General features: G+C 40.6%; 2 long non-coding RNA genes across 8 annotated transcripts; one reads left to right on the plus strand and one right to left on the minus strand.

Moving 5' to 3' along the window:
- The first annotated feature begins 67 nt into the window (after positions 1 to 67).
- On the plus strand, positions 68 to 10,745 carry LOC117165104 (uncharacterized). Of its 7 annotated transcripts, XR_013059585.1 has the most exons (8): positions 5,011 to 5,166; positions 5,425 to 5,513; positions 5,790 to 5,943; positions 6,035 to 6,207; positions 6,771 to 7,268; positions 7,334 to 7,461; positions 9,928 to 9,988; positions 10,055 to 10,745. It is a non-coding gene; the product is annotated as an uncharacterized LOC117165104 (long non-coding RNA). The 7 variants fall into 7 exon arrangements; XR_013059582.1 differs by having other exon boundaries at positions 5,012 to 5,166; positions 6,771 to 7,461; XR_013059584.1 differs by lacking the exon at positions 7,334 to 7,461 and having other exon boundaries at positions 5,012 to 5,166.
- Positions 10,746 to 10,750: 5 nt separating this feature from the next.
- LOC117165096 (uncharacterized) lies at positions 10,751 to 12,382 on the minus strand. The gene is made up of 2 exons (XR_013059588.1): positions 12,243 to 12,382; positions 10,751 to 12,177 (listed from the first exon to the last, which is right to left on the minus strand). It is a non-coding gene; the product is annotated as an uncharacterized LOC117165096 (long non-coding RNA).
- Positions 12,383 to 17,619: the final 5,237 nt, after the last annotated feature.

The following is a 17,619-nucleotide window of genomic DNA, read 5'->3' on the forward strand; positions in this document are numbered from 1 at the left end:
CCCTTTCTCCGGTTCAGTGTTATTCTATTATTGTAAGTGCTAAATTTATAATAATGTTCGATAAAAGAAAATTAATAGTGGGGTTACGACTCAGCTTTCTTTTCTCTTACAATCCAAGTATCAATTTTACGTGACAAGCTCGTGGCGTCGATTGTCTAATCGTAACGGAGATTTACTACCCCCGTTGACGCGCTTCATCGCGATCGAGTCTCTCCGCAACTGGTCGAATTACAATCTACGTTAGAATGTTTCGATGTTTTGCGCTCGGCAGCAACACGACAAGTAGCATCGGCGTTTGCGAAGCAGAGGATGAAAATTTCAGAAGTTCACGGAAACGGTGTGTATGTTTGTATGTTGTATGTGTGTACGTGTGTATGTGTACATCATTACGATTGCGAAATATACAGAGTGTATAAACAGTAGGTGTAGTTCGTGCAAAGCCGTAAGTACTAGTTTCAAGGACAAATTTTTTTTTATTGCAGCCTATTCTACTTGTCAGGAGGAAGAAACGCCTCAAAGTTTCAATAATATTTAAACTGACTTTATTCATAATGTGTTTAGATTCTGCAATCAGGAGCAGGAAAAACAGCATCTATTGTTGCACGTCCATGTCTCAGGTCCATCATTATATACCCCACACATCCTATACATTATACATTATGCATGTGTTAAGATATAGAGAGGATTCGGAAATACAAAGAGTTTACTTTATTTCATACACAATAGCTATACATACGTGGAGGATAGATCTGTTCTGATGTAGCGAAATACCGAAGGCAAATTATTGCCGTCGCAATCCGTTAAATATATGTCGGGTTTACATTAGAATTAGGGTTAGGGGCGTGAAACGAATCTTCGTTTGGGTTACACGTTGTCGTTATGCAATAGAGAAGACATTGACTAGTGCAAATACGATTATTATAGAACCGGACAAGTAACCGTGGTAGTTAGGTACTCGAGAAACTAATGACAATGATCCTAGGTTCAATAACGAATCCGCGGTCGACGGGATGATAGATGAACGTGCTCACAAAATTCACTGGTCGTAAGGGGTTACTCTTTTCGTCGATAAGATCGCGAGAGAGAATGACTTTCCCGTCCCGATGATGTCACAGAGGAAAACTATAATGGGGTGTGTCTAAGGATGTCTAAATACTGTCCTGTATTTTTTGTACGAGTACGTAGCGAACCCGTAACGGATGAATCTCTGAATTTTCGAAAAGAAAGATTAATCGACTTTTATCACTACCACGTACCTCATTGTCAACTTCATTGACATCGATCTCGTTTTCAGCGGTTTTATTACGGGCATGAATTATTTTTGTTTTACACATAGCAAGGCTAGTTTGTGTAATATTACGTCAAGATCTTGGCTTAAAATTTGACGAGCAATCGCGATATCGTATTTTTAAATAACTATCAGTCAGGACATGAAAAATTTATCTCTAACCACTAACACCTGTAACGGACAAGATTTGAGCGATACGTTTAGTACCAATATCTCTTATTCCTCGCATTACTACTATATCAATCGTTCTTTTGCCAGAAATTCTCATGACTACGGATTCTTTAATTAGCGAACACTCGGCTCCGAAATCGGGGTAAAATGGAAACGACTCACCCGGATGGCTTGATCTACCAGTTAGTGCGTCCACTACGTAGAAGTCGATTCGACACTCGGTATTGAAATTATATTCAGGGCACTGCTTTGTAAAGGATTTTCCTCCATAATCAGATTGGTAGCTGCGCACTATGCAGCTGAGTCAAAAAATTGTTAGATTCCACACTCGATTTTTTGCACTAGCGACGGAATTAACTCGCGCACGATGCTCGTAAGCTCTTGCACTGTTATAACCGGCACTGATCCCACTTCTGATGTCGGGTTTACATTAGAATTAGGGTTAGGGGCGTGAAACAAATCTTCGTTTGGGTTACACGTTGTCGTTATGCAATAGAGAAGACATTGACTAGTGCAAATACGATTATTATAGAACCGGACAAGTAACCGTGGTAGTTAGGTACTCGAGAAACTAATGACAATGATCCTAGGTTCAATAACGAATCCGCGGTCGACGGGATGATACATGAACGTACTCACAAAATCTAAGTCGGACGCGTAATATTCACTGGTCGTAAAGAGTTACTCCTTTCATCAATGAGATCGCGAGCGAGAATGCCTTTCCCGTCCCGATGATGCCACAGAGGAAAACTATAATGGGGTGTGTCCAAGGATACGAGATCATCGGATTCGTCGAGAAAAGCCTTCGTTCAGAAAGTAAGGGAAATTGACGTTGCTGCTAATTGGTCAATCTCCATATCGGTGGTTAGAAAAAGATGCTAGCCGCCCTCGAGGGAAAGTTGCTAATGGGAGACGCCGCTCGTTGAAAAATATGTCTCCCCTATCGTCCCGTAGTTGGGACAAAGACTGTTTGTCTGTTTGAAGGACTTTAGTTAACTAAACCTTAAGATTTATAACGGGCCCTCGGGCTAGCCGAACATGTACTGCGGAGACGCATCGACATCTGGCAATCATCTTACTCGAAGAATAGGGTCTGCGTGTGGCGAGCCACGGGACAGAAACCGTTGGAATGTTTACTGTCGCGTGTCGCCACGAATATTTCTTTTAAGGAGAGCTATAGAATTACTCCATACCTTTGTTAGGCAAAGCGTTCATCCCGTGACCGCGGCTACGTTCGGCGACTGACTGTCGCCTCGAGCCCAAGCTCATTATCACAACTCTCGAACAATTACAATCGGGTTGAATAACTACAATTGTTCAATTACAGCTATAGTAGACTCTAGGTTACAATGTTGCGGGATTATCCAAAATTCCAAAGGCTCCGGTGTTCTTTTATCTCCGACATATATATTCCTAGTAATGCTAGAGCAATATAACTAATAATTTATAAGACACTTAGTTCCCATTTCTTAAGACTTCTAATTCTATGTTCATAATTAAGAGAGTTAACTTCGTTGGAAATTTGATTGAGGTGCATTCTATACGATTGTACAGGATTTCTTCTAAACTGTCATTTAAGGGTAAAGCTATAGTTTTGAGTTTTGTTTTGTAAGTTATGTTGGTTTTTAATTTATTGTTTTCATCAAAAAGTTTATCTATATTTTTGTTTATTAATTCTAAATCATCGTCATCCAGAGTTACAAATAGACTTCTAGAAATGGATCCAACAAAATTCAATGACCCTCTTCGATAACGAGTGTGTGTCATAAGTTTAATATGCATTAGTAAATTGCCTAAATTTCTTTCGCGAGCGCGTGTAATCATTTCATTGAAATACGGACATTCACTTTTACAATGCTCTGTTAACATTAGTCTAAATCTCTTAATTTCGCTGATTTTTGCATATATATCCTTAATATCTAAACCTATAATTATGTTTACAGATTCGCTATATAAGTATGCATGAGCTAATTTTTCTTGATATATAGAACTATCGTTAAGAGGTATAACGTTTAGCTTAGCTAACTATGAAGAAGGTGAAGATCATCCTGGAAAGTAAGGTTTAATACAATTACCATATATTTTCCTAATCGAGTCATTTACTATTATTTCATAATAAGGGGTTTTTACTTTTTCAATGGTGTATGGCCCTAGCCATTCAGTATCTAACTTGTGTTCTTTATGATCGTTATACTAATACTAAATGTCCTTCTTTAAAAATAGATTGAGGTTTAATCATTTTTCTCCTTTGATCTCTTTGATATCTTTGTTTACTTTTCATTAGAGTTTCTCTGGCTTTAAGTAGTTTGGCATCCCATTCTCGTTTCCTGAAGCTAACTTCATCAACGTATGTTCTTTGGGGACTTTAGGATATGGTAGAGGGGAGATTGGCCTTATGTCCAAATGTTAGTTCGAAAAGCGTATATCCAGTGACATCCTGAACCACAGTGTTAGACACACAAAATTTAGGTTTTGATCCCATTCTGTTTCATTGTCGTTTTGTATAGCTTTTAACATGTCGGATATTACAGCGTGTGTTCGTTCTATGGTTCCGTTGGATCGTGGATGGAATGAAGTAGTTTTTATGTGTTTGATTCTAAATGCTTCTTCGTATTGTTGCATTAGTTCGCTAATAAAACTTTGTCCTCTATCAGTTAATATACGTTTGGGTGCGGAGAATATATATGTCGGAGAAGGGTCAGGAATAAGGTTGTGGGCGTTTGATGAATCTTCATTGGAATCGGCCATCGTCGTGCTATAACGAAGGTACGGTCTGTTAATACGAGTATGGATGCTACCGACTCGACAATCAACCGCGGCGTTTGGACACTCGCGATACTAGTGATGTTGGTCTTAGGTTCAATAACGAATCCGCGGTCAACGGGATGATAGATGTACGTGCTCACAAAAATCTAAGTCGGACTCTGCGAAAACGTGGAATATGCCCAAGCTCATTATCGCAACTTGCGAACAATTACAATCGGATTGAATAACTACAATTGTTTAATTACAGTTATAGTAGACTCTAGATTACAATGTTGCGGGATTATCCAAAATTCCAAAGGGCAGGCTCCGGTTTCCTTTCATCTCTAACATATATATGTGCTCAGATTTCAGAGCTTAGTTTTAGGAGTAATATATTGTATTTCCCAGATTACTTTCATTAATATTCGTCTTAAGACATTAATAACACTCAATTTTTATTTTATTAAAGCAAAATAAATATTCTTGTTTAATTAAAACTCTACTTCTAAAAAAATAAAACTATTTTATTTATGCAAAATTGTATGCAATAAAAGTTTCAATGAATACACTTCGTTTTGTAACTGTTTTCTTCAATCAGAAAAGATAACGGCCAAACAATTATTGTTATTCCACAACTAATTGGAAATTTTGACAGTTTAATTCGATCGTTGGATCGATTACACGTACGGTGATTTTTCAAATTCGGAATCAGTTACAGACCTGACTGAAGAGTTAAGCCCTGCGATGTGTAGTTGATCCAGGGACAGTGTGGCAAATCTATTCGTTCAACGCTGATTGGTTCCGCCATTTATAAAAGCGCTTCCTGCACCAGTTATGGCAGATTGGTATAGATATAAATGTATAAAGTATACGTTTACAAAGTTGTCTGTAAACAAAGTGTAATAATATTTACCGTGTATTAGAGTGTAAATAACGACGGAAATAAAGAATAATAAGAAAAAGTAAGATATTATTAAAAGTCGCTCTTATTAATAGATATAAATAATAGTTGAATAACCTTTTCATAAGATTGCTAAAGATAACCTCAAAAGAAAATACAACTTTTTTGCAAAGTTTAACAATAAATTATATTACAATTTTAAATTAACATCAAATTTTGAGCTACACACATCTTAGTAATTAAATCTGTATGGTGTTATCCGTTTTTACTTTAAGGTGATTTATACTTCGTGTTTATTACAAATTTTTGGTCATTATAGAGAACATACAGAATTAGCATTTAAGTTTGGAACGTTAGTTCAAATGCCTGATTACTCAGCCAAGGGATGCAGAAACAAGTCAGAGAGTGGTAAGAAAATGTATTATCTTCCAAACGATCCTAAACGAAGAGAGTAATTGTGAATTAATTGCGTAACTCTTGGTGGAAAGTAGAATGTAATTGAATATAAATCCAATTTTTAATATATTATGTTTAACAAAGTATTTGTATTACATTATTCCAGTCATACAGTATTTTAAAAAAATATATAATAAGCATAAAAAATATATTTAAGTTTTCATTAATGAAAGCAGACACTACTGACTTTAAGCTTTTAATTTCACTAATATGCCACACTGTCCCTAGGCCATAGTTGTACACACAGGTCTGTTAACTGCTGTAAAGGAGATAAGGTTCTTAATGTCGCAAGATGTACTTTACCAATTGACCACTATTGAACACTGTGATCGAGTAGCTAGGATTTTGTGTTTGGCGCCATTCTTCGGTGAAAGCACTAAAGGTAAAGAATATAAACTAAAGCAGTAAGCTTATTCAATAACTAATACTATATTATGTATTTATTATAATTTCTCACCATTTATTCCAAGCAGATCTACAATACTCCATTTATTACAGAAAGCATTGTTTAAATGAATATTAATTATGAACCATTATTAAACATGCATTATTATTACCAACAAACAAGTTTAACAAGACTACAATTTTCAAATTAAATATGTACACATATCTTTAATGCTTTTATATTTGACGCATATATTGGAAAGTAAGTTTCTTTTTAGTTTTTTCTTAATTTATTAAAAAATTGTGTAACTATTAACATTACCTATAACATACGTAAATAGTGTCACATTTAAAATATTACCCATGATTAAAAATTTTCAATGTTATTAAATTCTTTATTGAGGAAGCTAAATTATAATATAATTATAGAGTTTACAAAGGATTCTAATAATGAAAAAATATTTATTTTATATAACATTTATTAGAAATTAGTTAGGTATAAAATAAGAATAATATAATCATAATAATCATATATCTAAGATAAAAGTTGATCTCTATGATCATTAACCTGGTGTTGCTTTTTCCTCACACCCTCCTGGTACACGCTTCGAAGCAGAACATACAGCGACTACATATTACGGAATCAGATCCAACAGCAAACAATACAATAGAACTCTAATCATGAAAACACCAACACCTTTGGTAGCCGAAGTTATGCACAAGTAACTAATCAATCGCCACCTTTAACACCAACATAGCCAAATCCATCAGGAACACGCTCAAGCAACCACCGTTACAATACAAACTAACGGCAATTACTTCCAGATGTTAGCAGTATATGCACCATTGCGAACAGGCAGTACATTGACAGAGATTATAGAAGTAGCATTGGCAACTACTACTTATGAACCAAATAACAGGCAAACAAAAATAATTCCGCAAGACCTTCTTGACAAAATCAGAGAAAAAAAGGAAAGCGAAAGCAAAATGGCAAAAACATAGAGCATATGAAAGCAAAAAACATCTAAACAAACTTGCAAAGGAAATAGAATGTAAAATAAAAGATCATAATAATAACGAATTCTCAAAATTCATAGATTCACTTTCTGCGTACGAAAATTCCAACTATTTCCTATGGAAAGCCACGTACAAAATAAAGAAGCCAATTAAACTAATCCCAGCAATCAGATTAACGGACAACACATGAGCCAGAAGCAACGAAGAGCAAGCTGAAGAATTTTCCAACCACCTTTGTTGAAGTTACCTCTTCGAGGAACGCGTGATGGATGTGTAACAGAAATATATTTAAGTATAAGTGTAACTGTAAGTATAAGTATAAATATAAGCATAAGTATAGTGTATAGTAATCTAGATCCACACTCTGGCAGCGTTACATTACAACAGAGCTTCGGAGCCATGAGTCTATGGGTATTTATATGTCGGAGATGAAAGAACACCGGAGCCTTTGGAATTTTGGATAATCCCGCAACATTGTAATCTAGAGTCTACTATAGCTGTAATTAGACAATTGTAGTTATTCAATCCGATTGTAATTGTTCGCGAGTTGTGATAATGAGTTTGGGCTCGAGGCGACAGCCAGTCGCCGAACGTAGCCGCGGTCACGGGATGAACGCTTTGTTTAACAAAGGTATGGAGTAATTCTATAGCTCTCTTTAAAAGAAATATTTGTAGCGGCACGCGACAGTAAACATTCCAACGGTTTCTGTCCTGTGGCTCGCCACACGCAGATCCTATTCTTCGGGTATGATGGTTACCAAATGCCGACGCGTCTCCACAGTACGTGATCAGCTAGTCCGAGGGCCGTTATAAACACTAAGATCTAGTTACCTAAAGTCCTTCAAACGGACAAACAGTCTTTGTCCCAACTACGGGAAGTTAGGGGAGATCTATTTTTTCAACGAACGATGTCTCCCACTAGCAACTTTCCCTCGAGGGCGGCTAGCATCTTTTTCTAACTACCGATATGGAGATTGACCAATTAGCAGCAATGTCAATTTCCCTTACTTTCCGAACGAAGACTATCCCCGACGAATCCGATGATCTCGTGTCCTTAGACATACCCCACCATAGTTTTCTTCTGTGGCATCGTCGGGACGAAAAGTCATTCTTTCTTGCGGTCCCATCGACTAATAGAGTAACCCTTTACGACCAGTGAATATTACGCGTCCGACTTAGATTTTGTGAGCACGTTCATCTATTATCCCGTCGACCGCGGACTCGTTATTGAACCTAGGATCATTGTCATTAGTTTCTCGAGTATCTAATTACCACGGTTACTTGTCTAGTTCTATGATAATCGTATTTGCATTAGTCGAAGTCTTCTCTATTGCATAACGACGACGTGTAATCCAAACGAAGATTCGTTTCACGCCCCTAACCCTAATTCTAATGTAAACCCGACATATATATTCTAAAACTTCCGATTAATAGGGTAGATGTTGCCACCAGAAATAGTCTAGGGACTATTTCAAACAATTTTTTTTTCTTTTACAATGGACTATTTTTCTCTACTTCCAATTTTCCTTTTACTATTTTGTATTTATTGTAGATTTTATATTTTGTCTTTACGTCAAGAATGTTATTGTGTTGTAAGTATTGTCACGTCTGTCGTATTCTCGGTAACAACTCGTATGAATTCTCAATCTCGTATCGCGTCTCTCAAGCGCACTACCGTTGGAGAATTCTCAATTCGTTGTACCTTGTGTCTGCCGGGGTCTTAGTCTAAACGTCGTGTTGTCTCTCACTCTCTCTCTCTTTTCTATTCAATAGTTGTTATGTTAATAGGTAGCGTTACTTACATTTAATGCAACTGGCAAATAAATTCCACGTTTCGGCAGGAATACTAGTACGGGAGAGGATTAAAATTCTTCGGAATAAATAATTAGAATGGACGCACAGATTTATTTCGTGCGTTGGGTTGGTGTTGTTATATTATAATTTATTCAAATTTTACTTGATCGAATTAACGGTTAATCGAACTGTGACACTTAAAGAATAACAATATAAACGCCTTTATTAACAAATTGGTAACTAACACTGATACTTTTCTGTTGTATTAAATTTTATTGGAGACGCAATTGAGCGAAGGGTTGTATCGACGCCGCGGTTAACAAATGGTAACAATTATGGATACTTATCACAATTTTACTAACTTGATATTGGTTTCGATGATCGGGCCGGCCGTGACAATGTGAACACTTTTATATTTCTTTCAAATAACGACTTAGAATATACAATTTCTCTTTTCTTGAGAAGATGACAAACAGGGTGGACAATGAAACTCTATTGGACTCTACTGAACTGACTGATTAAACTGAATTTTCTTGCACTCTTCGAACTCGACTGAACTCTTTATGATCTCTCTGAACCGACTGAAACCTTTTAACCGACTAAAAAGCTTTTTTCGTATGCTGCTACTCTTATTTATAACTAATTCATGGGTAATGGGACTTCTATTGTTCTATGGAGTCGTTGTACGCATGGCATGTGTTGTTTCGTGTTTCTTTCAATAGAGTATAGTAAGTTTTGTTTGTTTTATTTTTTTTCTTTTTTTATTTATTTCATGGAAAACGTCGTGAAGTGGTTGTCTTCAATGTGTAGTTTTATGTGTTTTGGTTACTCATTATTTATTTGTATAGATTATTTGGATTTTGATAATTACTTTCGGTATTTTTATTGGTGATTTACATGAATATATTTTGATATGTAGTTGCAGGTTGTCCTATCTCCGTAGCGGCATATTATGAATTTTGATTTTGTTATTTGTTTAGATTGATTATTAGTAGATTTCTATTTGCAATGCGTGGCTTGAGGCTTCATTTCAACGTTTACGTTCTAAGGTCATCTCGTCCTTGTTTCTTTACTAATAATGGTAGTGTTGGGAGTTTTGCTTATATATTATTTGTTCACAATATTTAGAATCCGATCAGTATTTTCGTTTATGTTTTTCTTTTGGATACAGGTTATATGGAGACGGAGGTACTTGCACCTGAGCAACCTGTATTGTTGTGTGCACTGAGCAAGTATGTATTGTTTATTCATTTTATCATGTGTTGTTTATTTCATTAATTTGTGCGTTTTGTTTTAAGTGCAAGAAGTGGAAAAAGAAGAATAAGGGGAAACGCAAGTCACGCAAACGGTATGTGAATGTTTCGAGAAAGTGTAATGTCAATTCACATCAGAGACCAGGCCACACACCACGGACATGATGACACCCAGATGTCTGCATATCCTTGGTGCGCACCCTCAATAGTCTTAAGTGCCCACCAGGAGCCTTGGCATTTTCATAGTTAAGGTCCTTCGGACCAAGCGAGTATTTCCTGTCTTAGATTTCCCTTTACGTTTATTGTCTACCACGTGTTAGCTTAGAAAGTTGGTTTTCTCCACATCTGGTATGTTCCGTTAGCAACTTTCTCGCGAGGGCGGCTAAAACCCTTCCTGGTCCACCAACCTGGTCTTATTATCCAATCGGAGACGGTGTCTACTGCCCTCACTTCCTTAACCATAATTGTCATCAACAAATCCGATAGTCCCGTGTCCTTAGACACACCCACCCCTAGCTTTCCTCAGACACAGTATCGTCAGTAAAACTTCACTTATTCTGTATCCTTAGAATAGTCAACATATTTATATCGGTCTCTACCCTTATAAGTCGCGTACTTAATGTATTGTTGTAACTAAGTCTTACATAACGTGGTTGGAGTGAATTGTGATTTATGTTAATTCAGTGCGTGTTACATTGTGATTGCTGAATTCATAATAAAGGTTGATTAAAACAAAGTTAATTGTTGTGTTACGACTCAACTATATTTTATTTTCACCAACCAACCCTAAAAATTATGTGACAAAAGCGTGGTTGTCGTGGCGGTGTAAGAAACCGTGCGCAGAAGTTGAGGACGTTGGAGAGGGTGCGTTCTGAACAGATAGACACTGTGGCTTCGACATTAGCCTCGGATCCTGATGGTTCTCTGGCCGTTGAGCTGGCCCTATCGGATGAAGACACCGTTGAGCTACCGATTCTCCATCGATCGAAGTCCTTGATACGGATAATTGTTCAAAGGTTCGATTCCTGGATGAAATTCCTGCGGAGGTTTTGGACGCTTACTTGCGTCATTTCTATTCCGGTGAAAGGGGGATTTCTCCTGTCGTGCGTTCGTGGTGTATAAAAAAGTTTTGCGAACTGAATCCAGGTGCTCCGTATTTTGACTTTGATTTTATTTGATAGCAGTGTCTTGTTTATTTGCCGTATTTTAGATATATAAGTGTTGATTTGTTTGGTGTTATAGGTCGAATAAAGAATTTTTTTATTTTATTTATTTTTATTTGCGCGGTATTTTAGTTCGTCGTAATTTTATGTCTTTCTTGTGACTACAGGTTATGTTGTGTAGGTATGTATCCTTTATTTATTTTAACCTCGTCCTGTTTCCTATGGTGCTTCGTCTATTTCCCTCCTTAATCTTATATGTGTCGTTTCAGCGTGAGGGGAGGAGATATTCCAAAAGTGTGTATAAATGGCTCATGAAGGCGATACGGATGATTCGTAGAAAGTCTCGTTTCCCAAAGGAGGCTCCTGTCGAAGTCCTGGATGTTCTTTTATGTCACCGCTCTTCTAGTCAAAGGAATTTTCTATTGTGTGTCCTTGGTGTATAGTGTATGTTGACGTTTCGTGTGTGATTTTATTAATATAGTGCCTTGTTTGTTTATGTGTGTCGATATGCCTAGGTGTTATCTAATCGTATAATTTTGTATTTTATATAGGATATATTTTGTGTGATTGTTGCTTCCGGTGTTTGGTTTGGTTTATTGTTAAAGCGAATATAGGTTTTGATAATTTGGTGGATGCGGAGATGTCTTCATCAGAGGCTCTCAAATCATAAATTCGTAAATTATCATGGTTAATTAATTAGTTGAAATCGCTGGTTAATCTTTGTTGATAGAATTTCAAATCGTAATTTGAATTGTCAATCATAGGTTATTCCTGATTGTATATTGTTATATTATGTTATGTAGTATTATTACATTTATTAATTTATTTTTATTGGTTTCTTGATTAACTTCCAAGTCGTTTTAATTAATTGGTTTTTCGGATCGTAATTTACGTTGCACGATCAACGTTGCAGGTACAGAATCCCAGCTGCTCGGCATGGGCCAATAAACAAGCTAGTGCTCCAGTGCCTCCGCCAACAAGTGAACCAATAGCTCCAAACAAAAGCTGATACAAAACAGAAGTTCCCATACTTTGCAATGTCGCGAAAAGAGAACCAGCAACAACATTACCGATACTTGATTGCCAAGCTGCAGCTATGGACCCAGAAACAACACCAGTAGAGGCAAACCCAACTATCGGCAACGCAAAGAATCCCAAACAAAACGTAGTCACGATACTGGATCCGAGAATAATATGTCGCAAAATTCTCAAATTCTCCTCATTCACAATCGGCTTGTTGCAACGGGTGCAAAATTGGAAATTGAACATCTTCCAGAACTGGTTCAGCATTGTCCAAACGATAACTACTCACAAGGTCCAAGTACTTTAAACGAAAAGGCATTCATTATTGACAAAAAAAAAAGGAATCACGATAATAGGAAACAACTTTACCATCAATCACCGGTCCAACCGCCGCCCAGCTGTCATCGCGTCCCAAGAGCGAATAAACCAGCACTATCGACCGATGATTACGTAAAATCCCCCCAGTGGACTTTGACCGCCAACCTTAGATTCCAGCTGGGAGTGGGGAAATGGCGTCAGAAAGGCAGATAAGCAGTCTCGAGCACCAGACGTAGTAACGGGAAAACCGGTTACAGGCGTAAGAGAGGAGACGGCGACGACAGGATCTAATGCGCAACCTTGCGATATCCGACTACTGATCGACGCAAACGGTCTTGATCCTTGTCTGATCTCGAATTACACGCGCGTGGCAACAAACATCCGTTTGACGGTAAAACGCGAGAGAGTGGCGACCACTATCTACTCGAGTTTTGTAAGACTAACCTGGAACTAACCGGGTTGTCAACACTAGGGCGTTCCGTCTACCAACTCGACCATTACGAGATAAACTTTGACAACCTGTAACTCGTAAACGGTACCGAAAACCCATGTCGAAGGGTCAGGTTTTATGGAAGCTGATGACACGAACTATCTATCGGTCGTGGATCAGTCCTGCTCCGAAGCACCGGAACAAAGTTACAACCGGACCAAGGCACCTTTGTGTCGAGTATGCAGCGTTTAATTAAACAATAAAGATAGCGGTACGTGTACTTTAACAGCCCCGTAACTCGTAAACGATATCGAAAACCCGTGTCGCAGGGTCAGGCTTTATGGAACCTGGACTCGTGTACTATCCAACGTTACTGGTCCTATCGCGATGGAACCAACCTGGAAAAAGTTACGACGCGAAAAATGTACCTCTGTGTCTGGTACGCTGTGACCGACCGTGCCATAGTTACAGCGTTACGCGTAACTTGGCAACCGCGTAACTCGTAAACGGTACAGTTTGCTAAGAGATCAAATTAGTCGAATGGGACAAACTGATTAACCGGATTTCGTACACCTTTGGATGCATGGCATGGAACCACGAAAGAGATGTACTGCACACAAACTGAACTTTGAAACTTTGTTAATTGTAATTTTAGAAACGAATACATTCAGTTCTCAACATGTTTAATAGATACGATAGATATGGTACAATGGATTTTCAAAACTTTCAAACGATACATAATCTCTAACTGTTTGATATGATACGATAGAACAAAGTTACATTTATTTAAACAGATGTACATTTCATCAGATGTACATCAACATATGTAGATTTCAACATGCTCAATATGGTACAATTCACGAGTAATAGAGACAATTGAGACAAATGATCAGACTGATTGCAGCGAGACACAATATCATCTTCTTCGATTCTAATGGGATCGATATCAATATTCGTAGAAGATAATCCAATCGGTTTAACGTGAACGTTCGCCATTGTTACCATCTGGACGTCGTTTTCATCTTCCTTGTCGGTCCGGTTGGAATCGAGAATTCGATCGATAACTGGATTATCCATCGACTTATCTCCTCGCAAAAACTTCGGAATGACAGAAAAATACAACCAGCAACCAAAAGTGTCACCTTTCTCTCGTGATCTCGCATTACGACATACGACAAAACTTCGTACAAAATGCCCTTATCAATCAGCATGTCCTTGAACTTCCAGCTTTTAGGAGGTTTCAGGTTCTCAACTTTTTCGCTAATACCTTGCCAAATGATCCTCCTCTCGAACGGGTCCAGCATGGCGATACTTACGCCCAAGAATTTGGTCACGTCTGGCCAATGGAACAGAAACATCACTTTCCCATTGCGGCGTACCAGCAAAATGTACAGAATGAAACGCTTGTCCACAGGATAATAGAGGACTTCTCTTTTCAACGTAACGTTCAAAATTGAATCCATGACTGCGAAACATCGAGCGTGGAGACGATCAATCAAGTTGGAAAATACGAGCACAATTGTGACCAAAGTTGCTCCGGGGTGGTATTTGTACGATCGCGAAACGGGAAAGGAAAACAGGCGAGTCGATCTTCGTCGCGGACGATCAAGGAAACGTGGGCAATGAATAGTCGGAACAAACGAGTGTCCACCCACGTATCAACGGAAACCTATCGGAAACGGCCGTCCGACGATCGGATCCATGTATCTATCTGCCCAACGCGACAACGGAAACAATCGTTCGTTGCGACAATTGTATACCTGTCCAAAATCGACTGCCGTCTGTCCCTCAATCAACGTGACGTGTATTACGACCAACGGAATACTCGTTATCACGATTATGCGAGAGACAGTACTTGGATCGGCTTAGATCAGGATCAATGGAAACTCGGAAGCCTCGGAACATAGGAACATATCAACACCATTTAAACGTTCAAAACTTTATTTTTTTACAATCAGAATCATTAACCAATAATAGAATCGGTTGAACCAATTGAACCGTATTTCGTTTGCCGATTTTTCAGAAAATGGGAAACGATTGTACCAAGGGATTCGTTGCGTGATGTTTTCTCTCGTCAGGACAGTGATCCAAACCCTTGTCCAAATTGTCCTCCTACTTCTTTTCCTACAAGATTAACGTTCACGTCGTTATCGATAAGCTGGCCATACGTGTGCACTTGGTTGTGTGCACTTCGAACATTTATTTCTAATATTCAATTTTCAGTATATTGTACGTTATTACATACTGCGACTCATGGCTGCTGCGATTTGAAAAATAATTTATTTTAAACGATAAGAAGATTTTATAGAAGGAAGAACTGTTAATAACTTTTCGTTCTATTTTGTGTTACAGGTGGGTGAGATAATTTCAATCCAGAATACTACGAGTCCAAAATCGACAAGTTTGGCCTTAGAACGCGATTGGTAAGGTAACGGACTGGATAAATAGTACTTCCAAAAACCTAACCCCAAATTTTAATAATATCTTCACTGCTATTTTAAACGCTGTAACAGCGTTTGACATTTCTTAAAGACAAAATTAATCCTTCAGTGTGCCTGTAAAATACATTTAAAAATTTCGGCCTATGAGAATCAACATTTCTTAGAAATGTACTATGCGTTACAATAAAAAAATGGATAGATCGTTATAAAAAAATAATTATAATGCAGCAATAGACACTCATTTGATAAATTGAAGTTACGGAATTGAAGCGGATAGATTTGATGGTCCAGAACCCCGAGATCTGCTAGAGGACCTCAAGATCCTGTTCTTCCGTAGGATGGAGGAATCGTGGCGGCAATTAATGCCAGGGGGGACGTCCCCCACAGCTAAGGATGCTGCCGCCGTCGCAAGAACCATGCAGGCATGGTCGCGGCCGACGAGAGACACCTCGCGGTCGACCGTGGAGTCGTCGGCCGACGAGGTAGGATTCACCACCGTCATAGGAGGAGAAAGAGGGAGAGCGAGGCGAAAGAACAAGAAGCCAGCGGCGCAACCTCTTCCAACGGTCCATGCGCCGACCGAGGCCGTGAGAACCGAGGGACGGGTATCATCGTCTTTGCCGTGGTCGACGTTGCGAACAGGGGTTCCAGCGTCCGGGGCGGCGGCCGGCGGTGGCGGATCAAAGGTAAGAACTTTCGCGGAGGTGGCCGTTCGGCCTCCGGTGCGCCCCCGCACGGGGAGAGAATTTATGCGGGGAGCGGGCAGCAGCAACTGAGCGGAAGCTATCGCGACAGAGAAGGGACGTAACGCTGGTGGGCGGGACGCGTGCGGTAAGGAAGCGCCTGGACTTCCCCAACCCCCACGGTTTGCCGCGGTATCCCTCACCGTGAGTGACGGTTCGGGCTTCACGTATAGGGATGCCTTGTCGGTGGTGAAGAGGGAAATCAAGCTCTCCGAACTCGACATCGCAGAGTTAAGACCGAGAAAGACGATCACGGGGGCGTTGCTGTTCGAGATCTCAGGCCAGGTTGCCGGGAGAAAAGCATCGCGACTAGCCGAGGGGATGGCGGTCACGCTGAAGGACTTGCCCGCCAAGGTGGCCGTGCCGCGAAGGACGGCCGACCTAAGAGTGACCGGACTGGAGGCTGTGGTGACCGCTGTTGCCGAAGCCGGGGGCTGCCGCGCCGACGAGGTCAGCGTGGGAGTCATACGCTCCGCTCCTCGGCGCCTCGGGTCGGCGTGGCTATGCTGCCCTCTGACAGCGGCCAGGAAACTCAGCGGAGGTAAGATTAACATAAGTTGATCAGGCAACATAGGTTGGTTTCCCCTCTCCCGGCGCGCCGACTCCATTGCTACAGGTGCATGGAGTCGGGTCACGTGCGCCGGGACTGCACGTCAACGGTTGAGCGCTGCTACCGGTGCGGGACGGAAGGACATCGCGCCAGGGACTGCTCGGGTACCTAAGTGTCCAGTGTGCACGGAACTGGGACTGCCCGCGTCGCACCGTATGGGGTCACCGGCATGCAATCCACCGCCCCGTAAGAAGAGGGCCGCACAGGAGATAAGGACCGTTCCAGGCAACGACGGGGACGCGGCGACGAGGAAGAAAACGACGCCGCCATTAACAGGCCACACGAAGGCCAGAAGAGAGGACGGAGAAGTCGGACGCATCGACCGCGAGGGGAACGGCCCGGAGGAGGCTATGGAGACGGAGCCGTCCCCGACGTGAGCAGAAGAAGCAGAGGAGGACAACTGCTCTTGCAGTGCAATTTTAACCGCTCCCGCCAGGTTCAGGACTTAATGTTCCAGAGCCTGGCGGAGCGGCGGATCGGGCTGGTAGCAGTGGCCGAGACATGCAGCATTCCCAACGCGTCACGGGGCGCTGGGGATCCGATCGGCACGGTCGCCATATTCTGGACCAGGACCGCGGGAGGCCGCCTGCTCGGTGATCGAGCGAGGACGTGGTGGCCGTTACGTGCCCAACATCAGCCGGACGGAATACGCCTCCTTCCTGGACGGACTCGCGGCGTGCGTGAGGCGTTTGGGTGTCTGTCCGTCTCTGGTCCTTGGGGACTTCAACGCTCATTCAACGGCGTGGGGCTCCCGTAGGACTAACGGAAGGAGGCGAGACGTGCAAGACTGGGCGGCCGTACTCGACCTCCGGCTTATGAACCGGGGGTCGTACAGCACGTGCGTGGCGTGGCGGGGCGAGTTCATAGTGGACGTCACGTGGG

Source organism: Bombus vancouverensis, chromosome 11 (assembly GCF_051014615.1).
Source record: "Bombus vancouverensis nearcticus chromosome 11, iyBomVanc1_principal, whole genome shotgun sequence".
Classification (NCBI taxonomy): domain Eukaryota; kingdom Metazoa; phylum Arthropoda; class Insecta; order Hymenoptera; family Apidae; genus Bombus; species Bombus vancouverensis.